Consider the following 22351-nt stretch of genomic DNA (forward strand, 5'->3'; position numbering starts at 1 on the left):
TTTAATATTTTGTATAATATAGAATTGAAAATTATTCCAAATAGTGTATATAAAACAATATTAGATGAAACACTACAGTATGTGTTGAAACAATATGAGTTTTATGTTTATTATTACAATATACAATGTTTAAAATAATGTATGATGCCTACCTAAAGTGTGTCAAATTGTTAAAAAAAAAAACCATTTTGATAGGAATGCTGACTTTGCTTTTCTGTTATTGAACGTTAAGGTAGAAAATAATAATAACATAGAGATCTGTTCTACAAGATGAACATAATATAAAAATATAGTTATTTAATTTTTTGATTTATAAAAGGAAGATTTTGGCTCAGCAGGTTCTCTGATTATTCACTTGCCCCTTGCTATATATATATAAAAGTTGAACCCAATGTTGAATTTAAATAAATGAAAATAATTCTAGTTCTATAACATACAAGCATATATATATGATATTGTAGTGAGTACTGAATTATATGGCCAACATCAGATGTATTATAAGTTATATGACTAGTTTTTCTTTTTTTTGTTCAAGTTATTTCCTATATTCTTGCCATAATAGTTTCTATATGTAGCATACCTGTAATATCTTGCATAACATCAAAACAAATTGTTCTTGTTTTTTATGTAAAATTGTCTGCTTTTTATTTTTGAGGATACATAGTAGGTTTATATATTCATAAGGTATATGAGATATGTTGATACAGATGTACAATGCATAATAATCACTTCAGAGTAAATAGAGTATCCATCACCTTGAGCATTTATCCTTTCTTTGTGTTATAAATAATCCAATTATATTCTTTAGTTATTTAAAAATGTACAATAAATTATTGTTGACTGTATTCACTCTGTTGTACTATCAAATACTAGATCTTATACATTATATCTAACTATATGTTTGTATTCATTAATCATCCCCACTTCCTTCTCTTTCCCCATTACCTGTCCAAGACTCTGGTAACCATCATTCAACTCTCTGCCTCCCTGAATTCAATTGCTTTAATTTTTAGCTCCCAGAAATAAGTGAGAACATGTGAAGTTTGTCTTTCTGTGCCTCATTATTTCACTTTGGCATCATGACCCCCAGTTACATCCATGTTGGAAATGATAGGATCTCGTTCTTTTCTATGGCCGAATAGTACTCCATTGTTTCTATGTACATTTTTTAATCCATTAATCTGTTGATAGATGCTTAAGTTGTTTTCAGATTTTTGCTATTGTGAATATTGCTGAAATAAACACGGGAGCGTGGGATAAATGGAATAAATCCCATTTAGTCACCATGAATGGTGTTTTTAATATGTTGTTGATTTTGGTTGGCTAGTATTTTGTTGAGGAATTTTGGATTTAAAATTCATTAGGGATATGGGTCTGTAGTTTTCTTTTTTTAATGTGTCTTTGTCTGGTTTTGGTATTAGGATAATACTGGCCTTGTAGAAGGAGTTTGAAAGTATTCCTTCTTCCCAATTTTTTGGAATAGTTTGAGTAAGAATGGTATTAGTTCTTCTTAAATGTTTAGTAAAATTCAACAGTGAAACCATTGGAACATGTGCTTTTCTTTGTGGGAGACTTTTCATTATGACTTTGACTTCTTTACTTGTTACTGGTCTGTTCAGGTTTTGGATTTCTTTATGATTCATTCTTAGTAAGTTGTATGTGTCTAGGAATTCATACATTTCTCCCAGGTTTTCTAATTTATTGGTATGTAGTTGCTCATAATACTCCCTAATGATTCTTTGAATTTATGTGGTATCATTTGTAATATATCATTTTTCATCTTTGATTTTATTTATTTGGGTCTTCTCTCTTTTCTTCTTAGTATGGCTAATACTTTGCCAATTTTATCTTTTAAAAAAATAACTTCATTTCATTGATCTTTTGTAAATTTCATTTATTTCTGCTCTGATCTTTATTATTTATTTGCTTCTACTAATTTTGGGTTTAGTTTGCTCTTGCTTTACTAGTTCTTTAAGATGCACAATTAGGTTATTTATTCGAAGTTTTTTTTTTTTTCTTTTTTTACTTTTGTGATGTAGGCATTTACAGCTATCAAATTCCCTCGTACTACTGCATTAACTATATTCCATAGGTTTTGATATGTTGCGTTTCCATTATCATTTGTTTCAAGAAATTTTTCAATTTCTTAATTTCTTCATTGACCCCTTGGTTATTCAAGAGCATATTCTTTAATTTCCATGTGTTTGTATAGTTTACAAAATTCCTCTTGTTATCAATTTCTAGTTTTGTTCCATTATGGCCAGAGAAGATACTTGATATTATTTCATATTTTTTAATTCTGTAAGACTTGTTTTGTGGTCTAACATACAATCTATCCTTGAGAGCCAAGAAAAAGAATGTATATCCTGCAGCCATTGGATGAAATGTTCTGTAAATGTCTATTCGGTCTAAAGTGAAGATTAAGTCTGATGTTTCTTTTTTGATTTTCTGTCTAGAAGATCTGTCTCATGCTGAAAGTAGGGTATTGAAGTTTTCAGCTATTATTGTATTGAGGTCTATCTCTATAGCTCTAATATTATTTGCTTTATTATTTTGTATATCTGGGTGCTCTAGTGTTATGTGCATATATATTTAAAATAGTTATATTTTATTGCTGATTTTACCCCTTACTCATTATATAATGATTTTCTTTGTTCCTTTTGATAGTTTTTGTCTTGAAATCTATTTTGTCTGATGTAAGTATAGCTATTCCTGCTTTTTATTGGTTTCCATTTGCATGAAATATCTCTTTCTATCCGTTTATTTTTAGTCTGTATGTGTCATTATAGGTGAAGTTTTGTTTTGTTTTGTTTTGTTTTGTTTTGTTTGTAGGCAACAGTTCATTGAGTCTTTTTTAAAGGATCAGTTCAGTCACTATATCTTTTGACTGGAGAGTTTAGTCCATTTAAATCCAATGCTATTATGAATAAGTAAGGACCTATTCCTGCCATGTTGTGGTTTGTTTTCTGGTTGTTTTGTGGTTTTTCTCTTCCTTCATTTTTTCCTTGCTCTCTTCCTTTTAGTGAAGGTAATTTTCTCTGGTGGTATGATTTATTTTTTTGCTTTTGATTTTTTGTGTATCTGTTGCATGTTTTTTGATTTGGGATTACCATGGGACTTGCAAATATTTTATAACCCATTATTTTAAACTTATAACTTAATTCAGATTTTATAAACTAGCAATCAAGCACTAATAAAAACTATACACATTAACTCTGTCTCACCACTTTTTAACATTTTGTTGTTTATTCACCATAAATACAGCGTTATGATATTCTGTGCACTTATTACCAGTGAGTTTTGAACATTCAAATAATTTCTTATTGCTTTTTTTTTTTTTTTTTTTTTTTTTGACAGGGTCTTTCTCTGTTGCCCAGATTGGAGTGCAGAAACATGATCTTGGCCCACTACAGCCTCAATTTCCTGGGCTAAAGAGATCCGCCTACGTCAGCCTCCCAAATAGCTAGAACTAATTTTTTATTTGTTTATAGAGAGAGGATCTCACCCTGTTGGCTAGGCTGGTCTCAAACTCCTGGGCTCAAATGAACACCCTGTCAAAGTGCTGGGATTACAGACATAAGCCACCACACTCAGACTTATTGTTCATTAAGGTCCTTTTTTTGGGGATTGAAGAATTCCCTTTATCATTTCTTTTATTTTTTATTTCATTATTATTATTATTACTTTTTTTGAGACGGACTCTTGCTCAGTCACCCAGGCTGGAGTGCAGTGCCGTGATCTTGGCTCACTGCAAGCTCCCCCTCCAGGGTTCACACCATTCTCCTGCCTCAGCCTCCCGAGTAGCTGGGACTACAGGCACCTGCCACCATGCCCAGCTAATTTTTTTTTTTTGTATTTTTAGTAGAGATGGAGTTTCACCCTGTTAGCCAGGATGGTCTCGATCACCTGACCTCGTGATCCGCCCTCCTTGGCCTCCCATAGTGCTGGGATTACAGGCGTGAGCCACGGCGCCCAGCTTATCATTTCTTATAGAACAGGTCTGATGTTGATAGTATCCTTCAGTTGCTGTTTGTCTTGCAAAGTCTATTTCTCCTTCATGTTTGAAGAATATTTTCACTTATGATACTATTCTAGGGTTTGAGTTCCTTTTTTTTTTTTTTTTTCCAGCACTTTAAATATGTCATGCTACTCTCTCCTGGCCTGTAAGGTTTCCACTGAAGAGTCTGCTTCCAGATGTATTGAAGACACATTGTATGTCACTTATTTATTTTATCTTGCTGCTTTTAGGATCCTTTCTTTATCCTTGACCTTTGAGAATTTCATTATTAAATGTCTTGAGGTAGTGGCATTTGGGTGAAATGTGCTTGATGTTCTAAAACCTTTTTGTGCTTGAATACTGATATTTTTCTATATGTTTGAAAAGTTCTCTGTTTTATTATCCTTTTGAATAAACTTTCTACTCCATCTCTCCCTCTCTCTCCTTTTTAAGGCCAATTACTCTTAGATTTACCCTTTTGAGGTTATTTCCTCAATCTCGTAGGTGTGCTTCATCCTTTTTTATTCTTTTATTTTTTGTTCCTCTGACTGTGTGTTGTCAAACAGCCTGCCATCAAACTCACTAATTCTTTCCTCTGCTTGATCAATTCTGTTGTTAAGAAACTCCGATGCGGCCGGGTGCAGTGGTTCACACCTGTAATCCCAGTATTTTGGGAGGCCGAGGTGGGCGGATTACAAGGTAAAGAGTTCAAGATCAGCCTGGCCAACATGGTGAAACCCCATCTCTACTAAAAATACAAAAAATTAGCTGGGTGTGGTGGCAGGCGCCTGTTACCCCAGCAACTCGGGAGGCTGAGGCAGGAGAATTGCTTGAACCCAGGAGGCGGAGGTTGCAGTTAGCCAACATAGCGCCACTTCACTCCTGCCTGGGCAACAGAGTGAGAATCCGTCTCAAAAAAAAAAAAAAAAAAGAAAAGAAAAGAAAAAAGAAAAAGAGACTCCAGTGCATTCTTCAGCATGTCAATTGCATTTTCAAATCCAGAATTTCTGCTTGATTCTTTTTAATTATTTCAATTTCTTCATTAAATGTATATGATAGGATTCTGAATCCCTTCTCTGTGTTATCTTGAATTTTTCTGAGTTTCCTCAAAACAGCTATTTTGAATTTGGTGTCTGAAAGGTCACGTATCTCTGTCCCTCTGGAATTCATTCATGGCACTTTATTTGGCTTGTTTCGTGAGGTCATGTGTTTCCTGGATGGTGCTGATACTTGTGGATGTTTGTCTGTGCCTGGGCATTGAAGAGTTGGGTATTTATTGTAGTCTTTACAGTCTGGACTTGTTTGTTCCCCTCCTGCTTGCAAAGGCTTTCCAGGTATTCTAAGAACCTCGGGTGTTGTGATCTACATTTTTGGTCACTTCAGCCATATTTGCATTAGGGGGCACCCACCCCAAGCCTAGTATCACTGTGGCTCTTGCAGACTCATAGAGGTACCGCTTTTGAGGTCTTGGATGCTATCTGAAGAATTCTCTGAATTACTCTTTTTTCTCTTCCCTTAATTTCTTCTAAACAAAAGGAGTCTCTCTCTGTGCTAAGCTGCCTGGAGCTTGGGGAGGGATGACACAAGTACTCCTGTGGTCAGCACCACTAGTACTGTGCTTAGTAAGACCTGAAATCAGCATAGCACTGAGTCTCATCCAAGGCTTGCTGTAACCACTACCTGGCTACCACTTGTGTTCGCTCAAGGCCCTAGTGCTCTACAATCTGCCAGTGGCAAACCCAGACGGTCTTGCACCTTTCCCTTGAGTGTAGTGAGATCCCCTGGCCCCAGGTTCACAGATGCCATCTGAGATCCAGGGCCTGGAGTTGGAAACCCTGGGAATCTACCTGATGCCCTACTCTCCTGCAGCTGGGCTGGCACCCAAGACACAATACAAAGTCCTTTCCATTCTTCTCTTTCTTTTCCATAAGCAAAGGAGTCTCACCCAATGGCCACTATCACCCTGGGCCCATAGCAAGAACCTCCTGGCTATTACCAATATTCCCTCAAGGCCCAAGGGCCCTTCATTCAAGTTGTGGTGAAGTCTTCCAGGCCTGAGACACTTCCCTCAGGAGAATAGGCTCCCCTCTGTTCTAGTATAGATCCAGAAATTCTGTCCAAGAGCCAAGGCCTTGAATCGGTAACTCCAAGAGCAGACTTGGTGCTCTACCACACTGTGGCTGAGCGGCTACCTAAGCTGCAAGACAAAGTCCCCTTTATTCTTTCCTCTTATTTTCTCAAGCAGAAGGTGTCTCTCCCTTGAGCCACCACAGCTGGGAATGTGCTGGGTCACACCTGAAGCCAGCACATCTCAGAGTCTCACCCAAAGTCCATGGTGAGTACTACCTGGCTACTACTTCTGATTATGCAAGGCCCAAGGGGTCTTTGGTCAGCAGATGATGAATCCTGCCAGGACTTGATCCTTCCCTTCAAGGTAGCAGGTTCTTTTCTGGCCCAGGGTGTGTCTAGAAATGACATGCAAGTGGTAGGTTCTGGAATGGGGACCTCATGACTCTGCCCAATGTCCTACTCTACTGTGGCTGAGCTGGTATCCAAGTTGTAGGACAAAGTCCTCTTTACACTTCCCTCTCCACTCTTCAAGAAGAAGGAAGAAGTATCTCCCAAAGCTGCAAGCTGCATTGCCTGGGGTTGAAGGAGGAATGACACAAGCACTCCCTTGGCCACCTTGGCTGGTGTCTCACTAGGTTGTGTGCCCCTCAAGTCTACTGGTTTAAAGCTCAGCACAGCATCAAGACTTGCCCAGGAATTGCAGTCCTTATGGTTCAGACTGCCTTTTGAGTTTATTTATAACCCCAGAGCCCTTTAGCCTGTGGTATTAAGGTTTGCGAGAACTCAGATTCTGACCATTGGAATGAGCTAGAGTGGATTTTCCCCTAGCTAGAGCTTATCTAAAAGCTCCCCCCATGGGCACTGGCTGAGTTCTTCCCAGTGTTGCTTTCCACTATGACAGGGCAGTACTGTGTTCCAATGCAAAGTCCTGCAATCATTGTGCTCTCCCTCCCTCAGATGCACAGATTCTCTCTATGCAACATGGCCACTGCTTGGGGATGGGGGAAGAGTGGCATCAGTAATTGAGACTGTCTTTCCTACCCTTTTCAGTGCCTCTTTCAGTGATATAAATTCAAAGCCATGTACTATAATCACTTACCTGAATTTTGGTTCTTATTAAGGTGCTTTTTCTTTGTATGGATAGTTGTTAAATTTAGTGTTCCTGTGGGGAGAACAATCAGTGGAGGTTTGTATTTGGCCATCTTACACGACCTCAAAGCAAATTGTTAAGTACCCTTCTTTTGAGATAATTTCCTATCCCAGAATATTTTCTTTTTGGAGTAGTAATTTCTAGATAATATACAAGTTTCATGTGATGTAATACTTGAACATTTTTTATCATATACAGATTTCACTTTGTAAAACTGAAACATTATTGCCCAAATAAATTTTTGTTACTATATATACTAAATATTTAAGAGAGTAGAGTTCCTTTAACTATTATGGTATTAATGAAAAAATTAACAACATATTAATTTTGATTCCACTGCTTCTTTTTATTTTAGTACACAAAATTTTTAATATTAATTGCCTTCATCAAGTGATTCTTTTGTAGTTCCTTTATATCGTAAAAATTTAAGAAAGAAAGCCACTACTTCACTGGGAGTCTTGGAGTTCTGTGAAACATTCTCTCTCTCTCTCTATCTCTCTGTCTCTCTCTCTCATACACACACACACACACACACACACACACACACACACATACACACACACAGTAGATCTACTACTCAAAAGAGTAGAGTAGTGGCAGGTTCAGCTTATAGAAAAGATTAAAACTCAGCCATCAGGGCTGGAAATTGCCATATATCCTATTAAGATTTTTCTCTCAGCATTTTTATTGCTCTACTCTGATGGAAAAATTGAAAATTACTGCCAAAGAGGGAAACTCACTGAGTTTTTATGGTCCTCACTTTGTTACCTGTTGTTTTAGCACCTATGGATTTGTAAAATCTATCCACATGAATCTAAAAGTAAGAAAAAATGAAGCCTGGATTCTATGCATTGGTGGGGAGCAAATAGTTCAGTTTTAAATGAATACTACATTAAGAGATCTATCACATTGCATAAGAAAAATTCAAATGCTTAAAGACATTAGAATTATTGAAAAAATATATTATTTGATCTTTTTGTCTCTCAGGTTTTGAACCAAAAAAATAACTATGTGTAAAAAGTTTCACTTTATTCTTTTCATGCAATTTTAGTGTAAGTTGAAATTAAAGAATTATTGTATTCTACTTATTTAGAATTCAACTTTTTCTCTTTTGTTAATGTTTTGGGTACAAATCTTATTCTAACTCATAATAACCTAACTCAGACATTAATATAAAACACAGTTTAAAATAGTTTATCATCAATGGATGTGGGATACATACGTGTTGCTGGACAGGAAAGGAGGGTGGAAAACAGCCATATCATAAAAATACATGTATTTGTTTAATGTACTAGACGATTCTTTTCAAATATTTGATTATATTTTTCAGTATACAGGCTGAGGAACATTGTATTAATTCAACCCTTAGCGTTTTCCTGAAGCCCAAAGGTGAAAATAGTAAACATTTTAAATTAAAGTGAACTTTCATATTAAAAGAGGTAGAGAAGAACTTATGTTGTCAAGAATATCAGTCCAGTCCTTTATTATTCCAAGATAATAAAATGTAATATTAATAATATATTATGTTGTCCTAAGTTTTCTTTTCTTTAGCACAGAAGACAGATTTTCTAGAAATTAGAAGAAAGTTTTTTCTCTATCTACCCACTTTTCCTCTGAGAGCAAGCCCTAGGGGACATCAAAGCAAATGTTATATTCACTCCTAGTTACAGCCAGCTGAGGCTTGACAGGAGTAATCTCCTTGAAGTGATTCTCTTTGCTAATACTTTATGCTTATCACTGTCAAGTAGTTATTATCATTGACATCTGGCAGAATTTCAGAGCTTACCATGTTGTCTAACACCTGCCAAGGTTTATGCATATAGCTCAGAAATTTATTAGGAGCTGCTCAAATTAATTACTGTTTCATTCAGTAATTGGATAGTAGTCTTACATATTGATATGCATATCTTATGACAAAATATTTTCCCATGCTATTAAAATAAACTACACTACATTTAAACATTGTTGAATGGTAACTATTTTTAGTCATATGTCTATCTATACAACCAGTTCAGATTTCTGTACTTCTTATATTTACTTTACTTCCACTATCAAAAATAATCCGTAGTGGAAAAAATAATCATTAAGGATTAACTTATAAATTAAAAAAATAATTTATGTATGTTGATATGTAAATACTTTCTCAGTGCTTTTTATGGTATAAGCTGTATTATTAAGAAAGTAAAGAATGTGGCTAAAATAAAATCTATATTATGTACACTTGTTTTATTAACATTTTATCTATATTGTAACCATTAGTTTTATGTTTACAACTTTGATTCTTCACTGAAACTGGGAATTCACACTCCAAGTAATTCTATTCTGTGTATACAAATTCAACATATACAGAGTAGAGATTTTAGGCTTTATGAAAATATATATCTGCCTTAACCTTACCAACACAGGGGATTATTACAATATTTTGACAATTTTGGATTTTGCCCTTATGAAAAGCCAAAAGTATTTTTTTCTGCTGCTTCTAGCTACAGTGATTATTATATCTCAAAAAATCAGAAAAGTTCTCACTTCATTAATTTTAAGTTTCATGATTTAAAGTGTTCCTTGTCTCCAATTTATTAATTCATAACAATGCAGACAGCAAAGACATCTTCAAATGAACTCGCTTGAACTCAGAGATTTGGTTAGATTCAGATATTGGTTTGCAATGAATAAGAGTCATAATGAGAAGGAGAGAAGAAAGGATTCCTTCTTTTGGCCACATTCTTTGTGTTCTCTCCTGGAGGTAGCTTCTTAAAGTCTTCCTTTTACCAAATTCCAGTGAATTTGTTATGATCAGTAAAAATTTCCTGAATCTGGGCTTTATGCGATCATAGTCAACAAAGGAAGGAGTTTTTGATGGTCAGTACAACCATTTTACAACCCATTGCATATTACAATACCTTTATCTTGATATTTCTTGACATATTTAATTTTCTATTAATATGGTTTGTATATGTGTCCCTGCCTAAATCTCATGTTGAATTGTAATCCCCAGTGTTGGAGATGGAACCTGGTGGTAGTTGATTAGATAACGGGGGAAATTTCTCATTAAGCATTTAGCACCATTCTCTTAGTGCTGTTTTTGTGATAGGGTTCTTAGGAGATCTGGTCGTTTAAACATGTGCAGCACCTCACCTATCTCTCTCCTCCTCCTGCTCCTGCCATGCCAAGATGCCTGCTCCAGCTTTGCCTTACACCATGAGTAAAAGCTCTCTGAGGCCTCCCCAGAAGTAGATGCTGCCATGCTTCCTGCACACCTGCAGAACCATGAGCCAATTAAACCACTTTTTAAATATAATTTAATCAGTATCAAGTATTTCTTATTAGGAATGCAAAAGTGGTAGACTAATATAGAAAACTGGTACCAAGAAATGGGGCATTGCTATAAAGATACCTGAAAATGTAGAAGCAGCTTTGGAACTGGACAGTGGGCAGAGGTTGGAAGAGCATGGAGGGCTCAGAAAAGGAAGAGAAGATGAAGAAAAAATTGAAACTTTCTAGAAACTTGTTAAATCATTGTGACCAAAAGGTTGGCAGTGATATGGACAATGAAGTCCAGGCTGAGGAGGTCTCAGATGTAAATGAGAAACCTACTGGGCACTGGAGTAAAGGTCATAATTGCTATGCTTTAGCAAACAGCCTGGCTGCATTGTGTTCCTGCTCTAGCAATCTTGGAACTATGAAACTGAAAGAGATGTTTAAGAGTATGTGGCAGAAGAAATGTCTAAGCAGCAAAGTGTTCCAGAAGTGGCCTGGCTGCTTCTAAAAGCCTGTGCTCATTTGCATAAAGAAAGAAATGACCTGAAACTGGAACATATATTTAAAAGGGAAGTAAGGCCAGATGCAGTGGCTCATGCCTGTAATCCCAGCACTTTGGGAGGCTGAGGCAGGCGGATCACTTGTGGTCATTAGTTCAAAATCAGCCTGGCCAACATGGTGAAACCCTGTCTTTACCAAAAATACAAAAAAAACAAAAATATAAACAAAAAAACTAGCTGGGAATGGTGGCACATGCCTGTAATCCCAGATACTCAGGAGGCTCAGGCTGGAGAATCGCTTGAACCTGGGAGATGGAGGTTGCATGAGCCAAGATTCCACCACTGCACTCCAGCCTGTGTGAAAGAGTGAGACTCCATCTCAAAAGTAAATAAATAAATAAATACATACATAAATAAATAGGAAGCAGAACATAAATGGTTAGAAACTTTGCAACCTGGCCATGCAGTAGAAAAGCAAAACCCATTTGCTGGGGAGGAATTCAAGCAGGCTGCAGAAATTTGCATAAGTGAAGAGAAGCCAAGTGCTAATATTAAAGACAATGAGGGAAAGGTCTTGAAGGTATTTCAGAGACCTTCTTGGCAGCCCCTCCCATCATAGGCCTGGAGGCCTTGGAGGAAAAAATGGTTTTGTGTGCCAGGGCCAGGCCCCTGATGCCCTGTGCAGCCTCAGGACACTGTTCTCTGAATCTTAGCCACTCCAGCTCCAGCTGTGGCTCCAAGGGGCTCAGGTATAGCTCAGACTACTGTTCCAGAGGGTGCAAGGCATAAGCATTGGTGACTTGCATATGATGTTAAGCCTGCAGGTGTGCAGACTGCAAGAGTTGAGGCCTGGGAGCCTCCACCAACGTTTCAGAGGATGTATGGAAAAGCTTGTAAGCCCATGCAGAACCCTTCTGTAGGTGCAAAGCCCTCATGGATAACCTCTACTAGGGTAGTACAAAGAGGAAATCTGGGGTTTGGATCCCCAATTACAGAGTTCTCACTAGGATGCCCCCTAATGGAGCTTTGAAAAGAGGACCACTGTCCTCCAGACACCCAACTGGTAGATCCACTGGCAGCTTCTACTATGTGCCTGGAAAAGCCAAAGGCACTGAATGCCAGCCCATGACAGGAGCTGCAGGGGCTGCACCCTGAAAAGCCACAGAGGAAGAGATGTCTAAGGCCTTGGGAGCCTACCGCTTGCACCAGTGTGCTCTGGATAGGGAACATGGAGTCAAAGGAGGTTATTTAGGAGCTTTAAGATGTAATGATTCCCCTGCTAGGTTTTGGACCTGCATGGGGCCTGTAGCCCCTTTGTTTTTGGCCATTTTCTCCTTTTTAGAATAGGAGTATTTAACCAATGCCTATATGCGTATACCCCCATTGTATCTTGGAAGTAAATTTTTTTTTTTTTTTTTAAACAGGCTCATTGATGGAAAGGACTTGCCTTGTCTCAGATATTTTGGACTTTGGACTTTTGAGTTGATGCTAAATAAGGTAAGACTTTGGTAGACTGTTGGGAAGATATAATGATTTATTTATTTATTTTTTTTATTTTTTTTTTGACAGTCTCACTCTGTAGCCCAGGCTGGAGTGCAGTGGTGGGATCTTGGCTCACTGCAACCTATGCCTCCCGGTTCAAGTGATTCTCCTGCTTCACCTCCCAAGTAGCTGGGATTACAGGCGTGTGCCACCATGCCCAGCTAATTTTTGTATTTTTAGTAGAGATGGGGTTTCACCATGTTGAAGGGGCTGGTTTCAAACTCCTGACCTCAGGTGATCCACCCGCCTTGGCCTCCCAAAGTGCTGGGATTATAAGTGTGAGCCACTGCTCCTAAAGGCATAATGATATTTTGATTTGTGAGATAGACATGATATTTGGCGGGGCCAGAGGTGAAATGATATGGTTCAGATCTGTGTCCCTGCCCAAATCTCATTTCAAATTATAATCCCCAGTGTTGGAGTTGGGGCCTGATGGTAGGTGATTGGATCATAGGGCCAGTTCCTCCTGAATGGTTTAACATTACCTCCCTTGTGCTGTTTTCTTGATAGAGTTGTCACAGTATCTGACTGTATAACCCTTTTCCCATTTAGAAAATAAATAAATAAATAAATAAAATAGTAAGTGCAGCTCACTGCCAGTGCTCATTTAATTTTACATAAATTTTAAATTTATTTACTTTTACATAGGCATGCTCTTTTAGGCTGAAGAAAATATGACTGATTTCAGTGTGAAAATAAAATATAAAAACTGTTCTTGGAGTTATATTTAAGGAGAACTAACATCAGAATCATCTGAATTATCAGAATCATCTATTTTGAAAAAATTAGAATCATCAAATGAATCTTTTGAACAATTGTTTGAGAACGATGTTAACATAACACATAAGAATGGTATGTTTTCTAGGATTTGAAATTTTCAGTGATTGAGAATTACTATATTTTATAAACAAAAATACTACTACTAAGAACAGAATGCTATAAACAGAATAATGTCTTTTGTTTCCAAAATTGATATACTACAGCAATGTGAAAATAATAATAAAAGTGAGATATTTTGTGGCAAAGTTATCTCAGGGTAAATGCTGCAGCTGCAAGTGCCACTGGCAGGTATTCTCAGGGCAAATGGAAAAAGGGATAAAAGTGTGTAGCAGCTCCCCCGTAACTCTTCCTCCTTCTCCTGCCATGTGAAGATGCCTGCTCCAGCTTTGATATGAGTAAAAGCTCCCTGAGGCCTCCCCAGAAGCAGATGCTGCCATGCTTCCTGGACAGACTTTGAAACCGTGAGCACATTCAATCTCTTTTCTTATAAATTATCCAGTCTTGGGTATTTCTTTATAGCTATGTGAGAATGGACTAATATGTCTACGTATTAAATTTAAGCATTTATGAGATTTTGGTAAAAACATAGAATTAAAATGAAACACAAATATGGCATTTCCTTCCAGAGTTCCCTAGATTTTTCTAGCTGGTTGTCTAAATGAAATTTATAAATGATCTATTGAAACAATATATTAGAATAATACACAATGTCTAATCTAAACTCACGTATGCCAAATAAGCAAAGTAAAATGAGAAAACCCATAGTACTTCATGGTTTTTGGTCACAGGAAAACAGAAATACACATAGCTGTTCTTTTTAGGTAAATTCATAACAGCTGGACTTTAACAGACACGTATCTTTATAAAAGGTGAAAATAAATATATGATGTTTTGCAAGCTTTTCTTTCATGTTTTTAGCAATTTAATGAGAGCCACATAAAATATCTCTATATCATTCTCTCTCTCTTGTAATTTAATGGGCTATCTTTATACCTATACACACACATCTGTATGTGTGTGTATATAGAATAAGATATTCAACTGTTAAATCACTATATATGTACGTATATATAGCATTTTTATATGCATATTTTTATATGTATGAGAAATTTGATGTTTATTAAAGTACTGAAAGCCTAACAGGAAAACATGTAAATGATATATAACTAGTTTAAAGACATGATCAGTAGTGCTATCTGCTATTGACCATTCTCCACCAATTATGTCTTAAAATTTATATTTGATTTCTGAAGTAATTATTAACCATATTTTAAGCTATAAGAAATTGAATATCAAAATATTTCAATGACTTGATATAATTTTTTGACTATCAAAATATTTCAATGACTTGATATAATTTTATAAATAATATAATGTACTTTTCTTTCTTGTTACCCCCTGAACTACTAGCATACCACTCCATATTTCTATTTCTTTGCAAATGTTCATCATGTTATTTGATGTCCGGGAAGAAGGAGTGGAGACAATTTGCTGTCTTTCACAATTGATCAGGATTACATAGCATTTATTTGAATGTGGTAGAAAACAAATATGAAATAGCTCTGCTAAATGTAAATGTAATATGGTAAATATATTACAAATAATTCTAATTTTCAATCAAATCACTTTAAAAATGAGACTTTCTTTTGTACAAAAAGAGTAAAAAAAGATGACACAAAGGTGGAAATTACAGAATTATTAAAGTAAAATTAAATATTAGATACACTTTGTTTGAAATACTACAGTATTTTAGGTAATAATATGGCTTTATTGACTGTAATAATACTATATTGCATTGCTTAAAATATTATGTTGCAACAACAATCATCTTTAGAAAACACAAAATCCCATTTTAGAGGTTTTTCCATTGGTTCACAAAAACTGCTATCATAGATACCAGAATGAAGACGTAATTCACACATATATTAAATGTATAAGAAGATTATTGGGTATTTGAAATTAAACTTAAAAGTATAAGAATCAACATTATTTTATTTTCAAATAATCCAGGGCACCCAGAGTTTTAAAGAAAACCATAAAATATACATATAAACTGTTACTATGCATCACATTCTTCTCAGAACCCTGAAAGTTGTAATTGACATGTTCTGTTCATGAAGATATAGTATTATTTCAAGGAATGAAAGCAGGTTCACTGTGCACTGGTTACCATGCCAATTTTTATCACTTGCACAGGTCCTGTGAGACAGAAAACTCACACAAATTACAAGAAGCAGATTTATTGCTTAAAGATAGGCAGCAAGGGGAAACAGAAGCCTAGGTTTCATTTTGAGCCAGTTTCTCAAGGCTCAGAAAAGCTTCCCAGCACAGATGGAATCAGTCTGCATGTGTCCCCACTTGCACCACAATGGGAGGACCCCAAAATGCAGCCCACCTTGGGTTTTATGCCCTAGGGGTCACATGACATGGCACACTTAATAAATGAAAAATATTCTGTTTCTAGGTGAGACGAACCGAGACCAGACTTTTCTGGCCAGTTCCCCATAGTCTCAAGATGTTGCATTCCCAGTACATTCTATAGTTATTTTTGAGACCTAGTAAGAGGGAGAGAAAAATTGGGTCAGTCCACGGCCACTCAGAGAACTATCCTGCAGGAATTGACATTTTCATAGTCATTCAATATGTCATTATGAGCTTGCCACTGTACTATATTGTATCAGAACACATATAAAGTAGATATATTTCTTACCTTTGTGTTCCTTATAGTATAATAGGAGGCTAATTGGACAAATAAAATATTACTGCTAGAAAGTGAAGAAATACACTCTTAAAAAACAATGTGACTGAATCAACAAGCACAAAGTCAAGTGATAATGAAAAACTAGCAAGAATAATTGGGCTCTAGGTGACATTCTGTCATTGCTTATGTGTAACCATTGCTAATTTTTCTAACTTCTGAGAGCTATAAATTAGCTATGAAATGAGAAAGCCGATTTAATTTCCCCAGAGTTTTTTCAACCACTAAAATATTATGACATTCTAAAAATTATTATTGTTATGTATTGATTTTTGTTCAATGGTGTAGCCAACTCCCTAGAGCAATCAGCAATTTTTTCTTTTTTTGAGACAGTCTTGCTCTGTCACCCAGGCTGGAGTGCAGTGGTGAAATCTCAGCTCACTGCAACCTCTACCTCCCAGGTTCAAGTAATCCTCCCTCTTCAGCCTCCCAAGGAGCTGGGACCACAGACATGTGCCACCACACCTGGCTAATTTTTGTATTTTTAGTAGAGACCACATTTCACTATGTTGGCCACGCTGGTCTCAAACTGTTTACCTCAAGTGATCCACCTGCCCCAGCCACCCAAAGTGCTGGTATTATAGGAATGAGCCACCATGCTTGGCTAATAGTCATCTTTACTGAGGCCAGCATGAATAGGTCTTTAGGAGAAATAAGGTGATTGGGACATTCTGTTAAGTTGGAAATGATGGTAAGTTAACCAAATCAATATGGTATGTAGAAAGTTGGATACATGTGTGTGAAGTGAAACATTAAGGTTTTTGTTGGAGAGACCTATGTAAATTTACGTTGTTGCCATATGTTTGGCATTCAAACCATGTAATTTTTGACATTATATGGAGAGAGGTAAAAAGGAAGAGAGGTTAGGAATGAATGTCAAGATAGGGATAGGAAGTAGAACTAGAGAAGTGACCAGAATCATGATATAAAGCACAGGTGTTCTGTATACCAGAGCCAGAAAGGAGAGACTTGTAAAAGAAGGGAGTAGTCTACCCTGTCACGGGTAGCTGAAATACTGAGTAGAAACTAGTCATTTGACAAATATCTACTGCCCTCCTACTATGTACCAGCTACAATTCTAAGCACCTAGAATGTACCAGCAAGGAAATAAAATCTCCCTCCCTTGTGGAACTTTGCTTCTGTTCCTCAAATTGGAGACAAAATAATAAATAATAAAAATGTTAGTGAAATAAATCACCAAGTATTTTGGAAGGTGATAAATGCTATGAAAAATAATGTAGAGCAGGTAAGAAATTTGAGAGTACGGCAACCTAGCTGAGTGCAGCAAGGGATGAGATCAGAGAGATAATGGTAATTGGCTTTCACTCAGAGTTTGAACAGATTGGTGACATGATATGAGTTGTATTTTGAGAGATTTATTTCTGTAACTTTTTATCAAATCTGCTTTCAGGCAGACAAACGTGGAAGCCTATTTCCATTTAAAGGCTATTACTATTGTCCACAGGAGAAATGATGGCTTTGACCAAAGTGCATAGGAAAGGTGAAATGTGGATAAGCTTTGAAAGAAGCTCCAACAAGAGTTCCACACGAATTGAATGAGATCTCAGGCAAAAAGGGGGAATTCAAGGATAGTGCTAATGTTTTGTTTTATTTTTTTTTTGGCCTGAGCAACTAGAGTGATGAGATACCATGAACTGAGGTATGATAGACTGAGACTGGATCTGGAGACATTCAAGAGTTCAGTTGTGCCTGTGTCATATTTAAGATATTTGGCATTAGAGGCATTGTAGGGAAGGTTGAAAATGTGGATTTAGAGGACTGAAGAAAAAAATATGAGCTGGAGCTATCAATGTAGGAGTTTCTAAACATATAGATAGTATTTAAAGACATAAGACTGGGTGTGATTACCTACAGAATGGGTATAGACATAAAAGATATCTTGGATATTGCAAGAAAAACTAAAGAATCCATCAAAAGATACTGCTTACTTTGGTTGCATGTGAGGTAGTGCTCATTTATATGTTAAAGAGAGGCTCTCAGAAGTAAGTAATAGGCAAATAGGAAAAGTAATGTTAAACCATAATATACACTATTTTATTTCGTTTTCTTAACAACCCTACTAATGAGTTGTGTAATTATTTTCATTTCAAATCATAAAAATTTGTCCAAGGACACACATTGAATAACTGACTGTCATATGTTACCAACTTTTTAAATACTAGGCAATATTATAGCTTATACTGCTCTTGTATTGATCTCTCCCTAAAAAATTAAAGAAAATACATAGGGCAGAGAAAAAAGACAACTACAAAATTATGCACTGATTGGACACTCATATGCATTTTTTCAATCAATAAATACATGTATTTGTTGATTGAATAAAAACATTCAGTGCATTGTTGCTTGGGAATTTAAAAGGATATTTTGTAAATATCTGAACCAAATCTCAGAACTTCTAATCAGCATTTGGGTCTCATTAAGTGCTTTCTTTCCTTTATATTCCTTAGGTTGCCATTTGATTATTTTTGCTAAATGATAGCTTATTTACATCTTTGCTTTTTATACATTCTCTTCTCCTCTAGTGTCTTTTCCATTCTTGATATTAAGCAATTTTCAATACTCTTGCTAAAGTCTCAATTATTTTAATTCTTGCTTATTTCTGTTCTTTCAGCTGTTTTATACATATCTTGCAGTGCATTAAAATAAGTTTTAACATAGACTAGGGAAACAAACAAATAAACAAATAAGCAAAACTAGAGAAGCCAAATAACTGAGACCAACATTGAAAAGTAAGATAATATCATGTAACCTTAAGTAAGAAATTTATTAGATGAAAAGGAAAGATTAAAATAAAGTTCTACTAGAAAACAAGTAAATAGAAGGAAACAGAATTTGCTGGCTTAAATAAACCTCTTCTGAATTAATTACTGATCAAAGTATTTTTGATTATGTTTATCTGTCAGCTTAATTCTTGAGAATGTTTTTTAAGCAGAAATCTTACAGGGATACATTACAAATCTAATGCTAAATTTTATTCTATGATGATTGTATTTTTCATCCAACATAGCAGTATTTTGAATATCATTCATATGTTATTAAAATGAATACATGACACATTTATGGCACTAACAATTTAACATGTAATTAATTAGGATGACATATGTAAACACTTCTTGCAGTGCAAGAATATTGTGGATTGAAAAATGTTAGTGTCTTTCCTCCCTCAGAAATATTATGTATAATATGTTTTGTGGTTTTCAGCCTATTAAGGGAGTACATTGATGATTTTTATTCTCACTCACTCATTGAAATAAGTAAACATAAATAAAAACTTGTTCTCTCTTAGCTCTCTATTGAAATGAATTATTGTGAGTAGGCACTGAATACCTTTGCCTGCTTAGAAAGACTCTAATTCAGCCCATTAATAATAAGGCTTCCAAATGAAGCAGTCCACTTTTTGTTTTCTATCAGAAGACACAGAATCAGAGAATTCTTTCTGGTAAAATCTGGGCTGTAATGTTGGTTTTTTGGGGGTTCTGATGACAGGAATAGTGTTATGGTCCACATTTTGGGATCATGAGAGTCACTCAGTAACATTATCTTTAGAATGTCAATAAAAATTGTACACTGCTGACTGGGAGGAGATGGCAAGTTGAGAAATCGACAGTGTTTTTAGACGTCTTTCTCCTCCTAAGATTTCCACATTTACCTCCTGGAACCTTATTGCCAGCTAATGCCACCTTGTTTCTCATCTAAAATAATTTTAGTTAAGCAAAAAAAAAAAAAAAAAAAAAAAAGAAAGAAAGAAAACAAAGGAAAAAAAGTGCCCTCTCTCTTCTCACAAGCAATATTTCAACCTGATTAACGATGAACTTTATTATTATACATTAGTGACTTCAGTATCCACATAGGTGATCATATTATAAACAGGCACTGAGAATTTGATGTCTATAACGACCACAATCTTTTTCTTTATATCTATTTAGAAAATCACACATTGTAAGAACACCTAAGACCTTGATATTTCCCAGAAATGTACCTCTGAAATATTATGTTTCAAATGCTGAGTTGTGCCTGTAGTTTTTCTACACTTATCTCCCTCATCATCTTAACGTAAACTACCTGGCTTTTTGACATTACGGTGTTCTATTTCACATCTACCAATTCCTTCTCTGTTATGTCTAACATGACATTGTTTTGTTCCCAATTTGGCTTATAGTGTACTATTTTAAAGAAAAAAAATCCACATAAGTAATTTAATAATATTCTTTGAACTGTAACTGCATTATCAATGTAAAATAGAAGCTAAAATGAAATTTTAATAAAGAAATAACAAAAGGATATTTAAAAGTTAGTTGGGTGAAATATATTTGACAAGAAGAAGGGTGTAGGCTGAGAAATGAAAAGGTGATAAGGCTACCAAAAACTGTAACACCAACATTAAAATCTGTTTTAGAACAATAACATGTAAGTCAATACTGTAGGACATGAAATAAATGATAGGGTAAAATAATAAATTGCAAAGCTCTACAGATGTGTTAGGTATAAGATTTTCCACGTGGGAGTGACATGCCTGAATATTCTAATTTTGTAATTAAATTCTTTTAGGCCCTGATCAATTCTCTCAGATTTTTCACTGTAACTGTTTGTGACTGTATAAAGGGAATTCTTGATCATTTTCATAAGTCTATATTCATTGAGCACTGTAATATTTAGTGGAGTTTATTCTGATCCAGAGTCACTGCTAATCAATCATAGTGTAATTTTTCACCAATAAAAATAGGACATTAATATGTGTTTAATAAAGAACATAATTATCTTACCACTCCCTACATAATTATCATTCAAAATCTCACCATGCATAGGTAATCACTGCCAAAATTGTGTTTGCATTTGTTTTCCCAAGCCAAATTACCATTCAGCTTCAGGATTAGGCAAACGTAAGTAAACAAAGTAGACGTTGTTTTTTCTTTCAAAAAACCACAATTTAGTTGTATATGTTTGGATACCACTGAAAGTAGTTTTTTAAAAGATTTGTTTGTATTTCTGTATTGAAATTGAGAGGTATTACAGAGATGTTTTCCTTAAAGTGCATTAAACCACTTTATTAAAACTTTAACAATCTGGGACAATATTTTAGTGTCAAACAGAGACAGAGAGAGACAATGATCTCAGAGAAGAAGAAGAAAGATTATTAAAACAGACATTCACATTAAAAATAAGTTTCAAATTGAATAAGTATTTAATAATGGTAATTAAGCAATTAGTCAACACTTTAAAGATAAATCTGGTAAAAATCTATTTCAGCATAATTACTTACAATGAATGTTAAGTGACAAAAAAAATTAAAATTTAGTTGCAAAGGAAAACTTGTTTCTGGCAGTCCATTTCATTTTGTTTTGGTAAGGGTTCCCTGACTTTCTTTGAGTAAATTCAAAGAAACTTGAATAAATTGGGTGAAAAAATCCATCCCTAGATTCAGAGGAATTGAATGTACAACCTGAACCTTAAAAAATCATCGCATTTTGTTTCTTGACCTCACAATGTTTATCCCATGAGGGGTGAATGTATGATGTAATTTGGACACACGTGTCTAGATAACGACAGGCTTTTGTTCTTGCAACAGGACAAGAGAAATATTTTTAAAATGAAGCAATACAAATGACTCGACACAACACAAATATGTCCGATCTCATTAGTAAACAAATATATATATATATATACATTTATATATATCTATCTATATATATTTAAAGGCCAAATAGCTGAAGGTGTCTTTCCTTTTACATACCTAACTTTAAGTGATAGATTGCAGAAGGCAGTAGGATGTACAGCCACAGAAGTAACTCTGTTTCTCTCTATCAACCTAAGGGCTCCTTCCATCCAGCACATCAGAACAACAGTAAATGTTTCTCATATGCTGATCTCTGCTATAGCGGTATACCAACCCTAGGGCTCTGCTATGCTTTATCCACGATAAACCATAAGGGATGACCATAGTTTTGCTTCAAGTGTGTCTGTTTTTCTATGTTTTCTTTTCTTTCTCTATTTTACATGGGTGACCATTTCAAGGTTTTTTTATTTTATTTTACTTTAAGTTCTAGGGTACATGTGCACAACGTGCAGGTTTGTTATATATGTATACACATGCCATGTTGGTGTGCTGCACCCATTAACTCATCATTTGCATTAGGTATATCTCTTAATGCTATCCCTCCCCCCTCCCCCAACCCCACGACAGGCCCCAGTGTGTGATGTCCCCCTTCCTGTGGCCAAGTGTTCTCATTGTTCAATTCCCACCTATGAGTGAGAACATGTTGTGTTTGGTTTTTTGT

Source organism: Pan paniscus, chromosome 14 (genome assembly GCF_029289425.2).
Source record: "Pan paniscus chromosome 14, NHGRI_mPanPan1-v2.0_pri, whole genome shotgun sequence".
Taxonomy (NCBI): domain Eukaryota; kingdom Metazoa; phylum Chordata; class Mammalia; order Primates; family Hominidae; genus Pan; species Pan paniscus.